Source organism: Halichoerus grypus, chromosome 8 (genome assembly GCF_964656455.1).
Source record: "Halichoerus grypus chromosome 8, mHalGry1.hap1.1, whole genome shotgun sequence".
In the NCBI taxonomy this organism is placed as follows: domain Eukaryota; kingdom Metazoa; phylum Chordata; class Mammalia; order Carnivora; family Phocidae; genus Halichoerus; species Halichoerus grypus.
This window is the reverse complement of record NC_135719.1, coordinates 29,054,084-29,064,492: the sequence shown is the minus strand read 5'-3', so window position 1 is coordinate 29,064,492 and position 10,409 is coordinate 29,054,084.

Genomic DNA, 10,409 nt, shown 5'->3' with positions numbered 1-10,409 from the left:
TGTTGGTAATAATGGACTAAGTAATTTTCTGATCAATACTTACATGGAAAAGTTTCTATAAAACTGGATAAAATGTTTTTTAAACATCTTCCTGAGACCCTGCCTCTGGGAAGATGGTGTAGATGTACTTTTCCCAATTTTTCCCACTAAGTACAACTAAAAACCCTGGACATTTTTTTAAAGATTTTATTTATTTATTTGACAGAGAGATAGAGAGAGAGCACAAGTAGGCAGAGCGGCAGGCAGAGGGAGAGGGAGAAGCAGGCTCCCCACTGAGCAGGGAGCCCGACATGGGGCTCAATCCCAGGACCCTGGGATCATGACCTGAGCCGAAGGCAGATGCTTAACCGACTGAGCCACCCAGGCACCCCAACCCTGGACATTTTGTGTCAACAAACATTAGAAGGCTTTGAAAGGTGGAGAGAAGGCAGATGTATTAGGAATATCAGGACTAAGAAAACAATATGATCGTGAATTTGCTGGGATTTCTTTATGCTGTATATCCAAGGCTTGGAGATAATGAAGCTGGCAACCCAGAAACACCAAAAGGTGAAGAAAGAAAAAAAAAATACAACAAAAGGCTTCTCTCTAGCCAAAGGTTCAGGAAAGAACCAGCCAGAAAGACAGAAAACTTTAAGACAACAATCACTCAATTCCAGACATATAGAGCAGAAGAGGCTGTGGCCTCACCACATCTACACCAGTAAAGGCTGAGGGGGAAATCCAGACTTCCACTCTCACCAGGCTGAATGAGGTGCCAAATCCTCCTTCCCAACACCAGGCTGGTATCAGAAGGGCAGGGTAGGGAGTTGGATGTTTCATCTCCGGGGAACAATGAGTGCCTCTCCCTTTGTGGGGCCAGTGGGGGGCATGTGGAAAGCCTGGATTTCCACTCCCATCTGGTAGTGATGAGGTGTCCACCCACCCTGAGGTGCCTAAGAGGATGCTTGGTAGAGAGTCAAAACTTTCACCAACACCCAGGCATAAGAAGGTCACTCCCCACTGGTGTCAGTGGGGGCCACATCAGGAACAGTGATGAGGCACTCATCGCTACAACCAGGATGATTTCAGTGGAAGCTACTGAGCCAATCCACCTGCAGTGATGAAGAATCTCTTCCCCACTTGACTGTTAACAGAGGCCAAGTAAGGGACCTGGACTTATATATACTAGCTGCAGCAAGGCAAATCCTTGCTGTTCCCCTACCAAAGGCATGTCAATTGAAGCCATCTAAAAGAGAGGGTTTAGATAAGACTTAGACTCTCGGGGCTCCTGGGTGGCTCAGTCATTAAGCATCTGCCTTCGGCTCAGGTCATCATCCCAGGGTCCTGGGATTGAGCCCCACATTGGGCTCCCTGCTCCACAGGAAGCCTGCTTCTCCCTCTCCCACTCACCCTGCTTGTGTTCCCTCTCTAGCTGTGTCTCTCTCTGTCAAATAAATAAATAAAATCTTTAAAGAAAAAAAGGTGATCAAAACCTCACAGAGTTGTGGGACCATAACAAAAATCTAATATTTATGTCATTGCAGTACTGAGAGAAAAGGAGGAAAATAGTGGAACTCAAAAATAATTCAAAGAATTATGGATAAAAATTTTTGGAAGTTGGTAGAAGACAAATTCACAGATTCAAGAAGTTGAGAGAACCTCAAACTTGAAACTCAAAAAAATGCACATTAAGATGCATCATAGTCAGGCTTCTGAAAACTAAAGACAAAGAATAAAATCTTAAAAGCAGCCAGAGAGAAACAACACATTACCTACAAGGGAAAAAAAAATTGAATGGCTAGGTTTTTCATCAGAAACATTAGAAACCAGAAGGAAGTGGTACATTTTTCAAGTTAAAAAAAAAAGTAGTTAATCTATATTTCTATACCCAGTGAAAATAACTGAGAGATAAATCAAGACATTCTCAGATAAAGAAAATTTAAGGGAATTTTTCAAAAGCACACTTTCCCTAAAAGGATGACTAAAATATGCTCTCTAAACAGAAAGAAAATGTTAAAAGAAAGAATCTTGGGACATCAGAAAAGAAAGAACAATGGAAAGAGTAAAAAACAACAACAACAACAACAAAAACAAGGGTAAATACATACACTTTCTTTCTTCTATTGAGTTTCTAAATTATGTTTGACAGGAGAAGCAAAAATGTGCCACTCTCTATAACACTGTCTTATATGGTTTTAAATGTATAAAAGGAAACATTTAAGACAATTATATATAAATGATAGAGGGTAAGGGGATGTAAAAAAAAAAAAAGGTTAAGTGACTATATTCACTCCAACTGGCACCCTGGTGTGGGATGTTGACAGTTGAGGAGGCTGGCTGGGAGGGTGTATAGGGGAAATCTCTGTACTTTCCCCTCAATTTTGCTGTGACCCCAAAACTGCTCTAAAAATAGTCTGTAATTTATAGAGCTACTCTACAAACCAGTAATTGCACTACTAGGTATTTACCCCAAAGATACAAATGTAGTGATCCGAAGGGGCAACTGCACCCCAATGTTCATAGCAGTAATGTCCACAATAGCCAAACTGTGGAAGGAGCCGAGATGTCTATTGACAGACAAATGGATAAAGAAGATGAGGTATATATATACAATGGAATATTAGCCATCAGAAAGGATGAATACTTACAATTTACATCGACATGGATGGAACTGGAGGGTATTATGCTGAGTGAAATGAGTCAGAGAAAGATAATTATCATATGATTTCACTCGCATGTGGAATATAAGAACAGCACAGAGGATCATAGGGGAAGGGAGGGAAAATTGAATGAGAAGTCATCAGAGAGGGAGAAAAACCATGAGAGACTTTTAACTACAGGAAACAAACTGAGGGTTGCTGGAGGGGTGGTAGGTGAGGGGATGGTGTAATTGGGTGATGGGCAATAAGGAGGGCAGGTGATGTGATGAGCACTGGGTGTTATATGCAACTGATATATTATTGAATACTACATCTGAAACTAATGATGTACTATATGTTAGCTAACTGAATTTAAATAAAAAATTTTTTAAAATTGTCTATTTTGTTAAAAGGTTGCATTTTCCAGATCAATAGCTGCACACCATACATCGAACCTATGTTGATCTATCCCAGTAAGAGTACCACATCTGTCCCAGCTACGATTGGAGCTACCTTAAGTGCCTTAAGTCAGTAATCGGCTGACTTAAGTTTGTTGTTTTTTCTTTTTGATACATCCAAAGCACCAGCACCAATCAGCCAATTTCATGGTCCCTCTGGTCACCATTCCCCTGTTTCCCAAATACCAGAGTTACTGCACACACCAACCATCCTTTTCCAACTGTACCTTGTCCCAATTCACCTCAGGTTAATCACAGCCATCAACACACCATCCACTCCCAGTGATGGGATCCAACCTCAGAATCCTATCCTTAGAATTCTGCATCCTGGGACACTTCCATGCCAACTGCATTTGGTTGCATTCTCCAGGAGCAGACTCTGAGGTGACAGATTCTGTAAAAGAGATTTGTGAAAAAAAAAATGCTACCAGAAGCCAGGGTGGAAAAGCAGGGCAGGGAACAGGACGGGCTGAGCAAGGGTAACATTTCAGGCAAAGTCCCACAGAAAGTAGTTTCAGATTTGATCCCACAGGGTAACCAAGAGTCCTTACCTGGCCAAACTTGAATCAAGCTCCTCTGAATCCTCTGCCCAACTAGGCCCCAACTTTGCTCAGCCAATTTTAGCAAGAATCCTACTGAGTGGCTTAGTCAGAATCCCCTACCCTTGATACCTGATCACCCTCAGTTTGTGATCAGGTTCTTCATTCGCCACCATCTCCCAGGTGATGTCTGATCAGTCTGAATCCTGTCTTCAGCAAGAATCCTGTCAAGTCAGTTTAGCCAGAATCCTCTTTACCTTTGATGTTTTCTCTTAGCAATTTTCTTTTTTTTTTCTTTTTTTTAATTTTTTTTATTGTTATGTTAATCCCTCTCTTAGCAATTTTCTATCCAGTGACCCCCACCCTACTCCTTGGCTATAAATTCCCACTTTTCCTCATGTTTGGAGTTGAGCCCCCACCTCTCTCCCCTACTGCAAAACCCCATTGGCCACTATACTTATCACAATAGTCCCCCTGAATAGTCTGCTCTGCCATTTTTTTTTTAAGATTTTATTCATTTATTTGACACAGAGAGAGAGAACACAAGCAGGGGTAGCGGGAGGGAGATAGAGAAGCAGGCTTCCCACTGAGCAAGGAGCCTAATGCAGGGCTTGATCCCAGGACCCCGGGATCATGACCTGAGCCTAAGGCAGATGCTTAACCAACTGACCCACCCAGGCGCCCCCTGCCTCACCATTTTAAGAAGTGTCACGAATACTTTTTTCTTTAATAAAGGAAACTGGAATGTACATTATGCCTCAAAGTAATCCTATGTGGAGATGTTTGCTGGGTTTCACACTCATACTTGTCAGCCTGGGCTGAGGGCCACCACAGGGGATGTTCTTTGAAATAGGAACAGAGCAGAAGCAGGAGTCTGGGGGAAATCTCCTGAAGGAGCATGATGGGTGTCTGCCATTAGGGAAGAGGCATGGTGTTGTTCAAAGGGATCCCAATGGGATGAAGCAGCAATAGGCTGGCCTCATTTATGCTATCTGGACCATAGTGTACAACCTCTGCAACCCCTCTGATCAATACCTTCATGTCTGATCCAATACTGGACCCCTCAAAGATAGAATTCATCCTCTCCTTGTATTTTCCCCAATGCCTACTTAGGTAAATGATCCATAGCAGTCTGAGGGGATAAGGAGATAGTCTCACTCATCTGTCTACAAAGAATGGGCCTCTTACCTAGCACTTCTTACTGTGAAAAAAAAATTGCTTTGATGTCCGTCCTCAGGAAGGGCTCCGAGTGCATCATGTGCTGGTTGTCTCAGGGCAGAATAGTATATGGTGGGGCTGAGGGAGCTGAGAAATGAAGCTTTATTAGAGAATTAGAGCAATGTCTCAAAGCAGAGAAGTCATCCAAACACCCTCATTCACATACTCTCTTTAGCTTTATCTCCAAATATTATAACACAGGATTATTTCTTCCTATCAACTTCTGCAGTTTTTACTTTTTATTGCTTTTCTTATAACCTAAGCACATGCTGTGTGCCAGGAACTGGGTTGAATTCTTGATTTAAATAATCCCATAGAAGCCTATAAAGGAGGTAATATTACCCTCTACTAGGGAGAAAAGATGAGATCTGCAGGTCAGGGGCTTACTGGTAATGGCTCAGAGGGAGTGCCTGCAGAAGGGGTCAGCCCACAGCTGAACTTCCGCCCTCCACTGTCCTCAACTTGTCAAGCTCCTGTGCTCTTGTGATCTTGAGTTTGATTTGCCCTCCTCCAGGGGCCCATCTTCAGACTCAGCTCTGCCTCCACAGTAAACAGCTGAAACCCCTCTGCCCCCAGGAAGCCTTCCTGGGGTCCAGAGACACTTCTGTCTTCTTCTGGACAAGGCTGGCACTCCTGTTGTGGTTGAATGTGCCCTATCTCCCCTTCTGGTTACTATGAATTGAAAGGCAGAGCTCTCTGTGTATTTATTCCCTACTCCTCAGAGAGTACAGTACAGCACTGGGTATGTAGTAAGTCTGCAATACGGATGCACTGCTGGATTAAAGTGCTAATGCTCAATGTTTGCATGTTAAGAGGCATGTGGTCTGATTCTCCACCTTCAAATGCTTATGCATGAATTGGGGCAGTTGAAAGGATTTATGGGGGGGTGGGTCTTAACATATCTAAAACCTAGAAGACACCTTTGATATCCGAAATTGTGTCATTATTAAAAGTCAAAAAAATTAGCATCTCCATAGCTAGAATGCTTTTATATCCATATTTTTGTCTCTTCAGCAAGCCATCTGCTTGCATAATTTCATTTCTATTCTACAGACACCCACAGGCAGCCCTCCACTGGAATCAAACTCCTGGCTTGTCCTGCCCTAATTCTCAGGAAAGATCAAATGAAAAGCCTGCAGTGCTCCCTCAGTTAATCCTCAGGACCACTTTGAGACTTGTTTTATTATCTAAAGCCAGATGCTTAAGGAAAACTTGTGAACTGCTTGCTGTTAAGGAGCTGGTGCAGATGGGTTGTGATCCCTGAGCTCCTGACCACTCAGCTTTATTGCTTTCTGTGGATAACACCTCGCTCTGCTCTCCAGGCCTCTACCTGTGTATATGGATCCTTTGCCACCTCCTCATGCACCCCACACTTTCTTCCCTCACTGGGTTACTGTGACAGAATCTGTGAGCCCTGGAAATTCCTCTTGGAAAGTTGCTATAGAAACTCCTGATGGGGGTGTTCAGTAGGATGCAGTGTGAATGCTCCCAGCTGATGCGCGGAGCCGTAGAGCTGTGTGCGTGGCAGCTCCAAATCAAGCCCCCAGCATTTCTCACCCGACATGTGTTGTCCCAGAGAATGGAGGAGGAAGCCACCCTGCTGCTTTTCTGTTTCACTCCAGCACTGAAAAGAGAACTTCACCTCCTCAGAGCTTTGGCAAGGTAGAGAGCTCCTTGTGCCCAAACACCTCAGCTCCAAGCTAGGGAAACTGAGGCCGAGTGGTCCCCAGCTGTTCCGGGCATCAGAGATTACCAATAGCCAAAGATGAGCAACAGGCCAACTGTGATGGAGTGCCAGCATGCCACGTTCTGTCCATTTGGCAGGGTGGTGTATGGGGAGGAGCCTGTCCCTAGCTAGGTTTGGATGATAACCTACTCCTGCATCTCCTCAAAGAGCTCTGGTTCTCGCCCTAAAGCTCTTTGGCCCCACCAACTCCAAACTCACTGAAGGTTTGCTGCAGCCATGGCAGACCACCAACCTCTTCACGGCTATTTCCAGAGAATGTCAGTGGATCTTGCTGTTCAGAGTAGCTCAGTCTAACAGTCAGAAGCTTGAATGTGGAGACAAATGGCCTGAGCTCAAAGCCTAAGTTGACCATATTGTAGTTATTCCCTCAGTTTTCCCATCTACCATGGGGTCATAGTGATTTATAAGGTGGCCCTGAGGATTCAGTGAGGTGGTATGTATGCTCCTCAGCCATGTTGTTCAAGAGAAGTTACACCTGACCATGGCCAGGGGCCCCCGAGAGCAAGGGAAGCAAAGGTGTTCTGCTGGACACACAGCTTCATGGCAGACTCAGAACCAGCCGGCCCACTGAGGAGAACCGTACCTCAGAGGTGAACCAAGGTGGGCAGGACCAGAGGCAGCCAGACAGGCATTCAGGGCACTTGATCCCACATGTTGATAAATGACTAGATTTTCACAGGGTTGCCTGTAAAGTTTTCTCTTTTCACACAGTTCTTAAAATAAATCTTGCTAGAGGGAGGGTTTCGCAGAGAAGTGACAGATATATCTTGTTCTACATAAGATGACTAATAGCCCACAAATGTTCCCAAGAAACGTAAGCTGGAGAATGTCAGAGACACAAAAGGCTTCAGAGACATGGGGCCTTATGGCCCGTATGAGGAATGGGAGGCCAAGAGCAAGTATGGCTTTTCCAACAAGCTAAATGTCCATTTATCTGAACATGTATCAAGTACCTACTATGTGTGAGACTTTATGCTAGAGATAAGGCAATCTTAGAAATATAAGAGATGGTCCTCTGTTCCATGGGCATTATAGTGTGGTTAGGGAGGGTAAGACACAAGCAAATATAATACTGGGTAGAGTAGTAAGAAATACTAAAAGAGTTGTATAAGCTATGGCTCATGGACCTGAAGGATTGAGTTATTTACTTACTTTGAGGGTGAGGGAGGGAGGGGAGGAGGATACATCTGAAGGAGCTTCATCAGAATTATGGCTTCCTGAGACTGACCACAAGAAATCAGTAAACATTTATAAGAATCCAGGCTTAAAAAAAGAAAAAGACAAACACAAATCAAGTTTTAAGAAAAAGAAAGCCTGTCTGAATATTATTTAAAATATTGAAAACTGAGGCACCTGGGTGGCTCAGTTGGTGAAGTGTCTGCCTTCAACTCAGGTCATGACCCCAGAGTTCTGGGATCAAGCCCTGCATCGGACTCCCTGTTCAGCTGGGAGTCTGCTTCTCCCTCTCCCACTCTCCCTGCTTGTGTTCTCCCTCCCTCAAATAAATAAACAAAATCTTTAAAAAAATAAAATAAAATATTGAAAACTGAGCTTAAGAGAGAAATTTAAAAAACAATATGTCATGGAAGATTAGGCAGCCATGTTTTCAAAAATATTTATCAAGAAATGTATCAGACAAAACTGGGAAGGGCCCTGACTAGACTCCCATCTCTAACTGGTGTGGTACTCAAAGGAGAAATAAGAATGCCTGGCAGAGCCCCAGCAGACTTGTGGAGTTCCTGAACATTCAGTGTAGTCCCCTAACTTAGACTCAGAACCACTAGCCCAACTGTTCAAAATGTTGAAGCACAAACTTTGGCTAATCAGTGGATAATCACTAAATGATGCTGATTCAAGAGTAACAGCTGGGAAGCCTGGCTTAAAAAACAAACAAACAAGGGGCGGAGCAAGATGGCGGAGGAGTAGGAGACCTGGATTTCATCTCCTCTCAGGAATTCAGCTGGATAGGGATCAAACCATTCTGAACACCTACAAACTCAACAGGAGATCAACGAAAAGAAGAGCAACAACTCTCTGAACAGAAAAGCGACCACTTTCTGGAAGGTAGGACGTGCGGAGAAGTGAATCCGAGGCGATATTCGGGAGGATAGACGGCGGGGGAGGGGCCTCCGTCGGCCGCTTCTGGCAAGTGATAGAGCCAGGGAGCACAAAATCGGAACTTTTAGAAGTCTGCTCCGCTGAGGGACGTCACTCTGGTGGCGAAGTGGGGGGTGGAACCCTCGCGGGACAGTGTGGTCTCAGGACCCTCAGGGTCACAGAAAGACCGGGGGTGCCTGAGTGCGGCAGAGCTCCCAGGTATCGGAGCAGGGAAGCCGGCTGCAGAGACGGAGCCCAGGCGCGGGCTCTCAGCTCGGGGTTGCCATAAACCGTGATCCGCGGCACAGTCGGGCCACTGCTCCTCCAGCAGGGACCCAACAAGCGGCAGATCCGGGGAGACTCCCCTTCTTCCCCCGGGAGGAGAGGTGCGGGAGCGCACCGCGGGGATCTGCTGGGTTTGGAGACTCTACCCGGGGTCGGGTGCCAGATAGAAAGGCGCGGTCACAGGCCAGGTGAGCACGGAGTGCGGCCGGAGACCGGGGAGACAGGAGTGACTGACTGCTTTTCTCTGGGGGCTCGCTGAGGAGCGGACCCCGAGTTCTCGGCTCCTCCCGGGCGGAGACTGGGAGGCCGCCATTTTCACTCTCCGCCTCCAAAGCTGTACGGAAAGCTTGCAGGGAACAAAAGCTCCGGAGAGCAAACCCGAGCAGATTACTTAGCCCGGACCGGCAAGGGCGGGGCAATTTTGCCTCCGGCAAAGACATTTGGGAACCACGACAACAGGCCCCTCCCCCAGAAGATCAGCGAGAACAGCCAGCCAAGACCAGGTTTACCGATCAATGAGAACAGCAGAACTCCAGCGCTAGGGGAATACTGCACATAGAATTCATGGCTTTTTTACCATGATTCTTTAGTCTTTCAAAGTTAATTATTTTTTTAACTGCCTTTTTTGCTTTTTTCTTTTTTTCTTTTTTTTTGAATTTTTCTTTTTCCCTTTTTCAACCAACATCTTATCAATCCCTTTTTTAAAAAAAAACATTTTTATTTTTCATTTTTAAAGTCATATTCTATCCCTTCATAGTAGTTACCCGTATTTTTGGCATATATATATAAGTTGTTCTCTCTTTAAAATCTTGAGATAGTTTCTTCTAACAGATCAAAATATACTCTAAATCTCTAGTGTATGGTTTTTTTCTACTCCCCTGCCTGATCACATTCTCTCCCTTTTTTCTTTCTTTTTTTTTTTTTAATCCTCTTCTTTCTTTTTTCAAACAACTTATCAAATCCTTTTTTAAAATTTTTTATAATTTCCATCTTTACAGTCATATTCAATCCCTTCATCATATCAACCCTTATTTTTGTATATATTTAAGTTTTTCTTTCTTTAAAATTTTGGGAGGGACTTTCTTTTAACAGACCAAAATACACCCAAAATCTAGTGTGTGGCACTGATCTATAAACCAGCCTGATCATATTTGATCACATTCTGTTTTTGTTTTGTTTTGTTTTGTTCTGCTTTTGTTTGTTTTTATCTTTATCTTTTTTTTTTCTTTTTTTCTTTCTTTTTCCTTTTTCTCTCTTTCCCTCTCTTTTCCCACTGCTTCAGGTCTTTTCTGATTTGTTTAGAGTATATTTTCTGGGGACGTTGTTACCCTGCTAGCATTTTGTTCTCTCATTAATCTATTCTCCTCTGCACAAAATGACAAGATGGAAAAAATCACCTCAACAAAAAGAACAAGAGGTAGTACCGACTGCCAGGGACCTACTC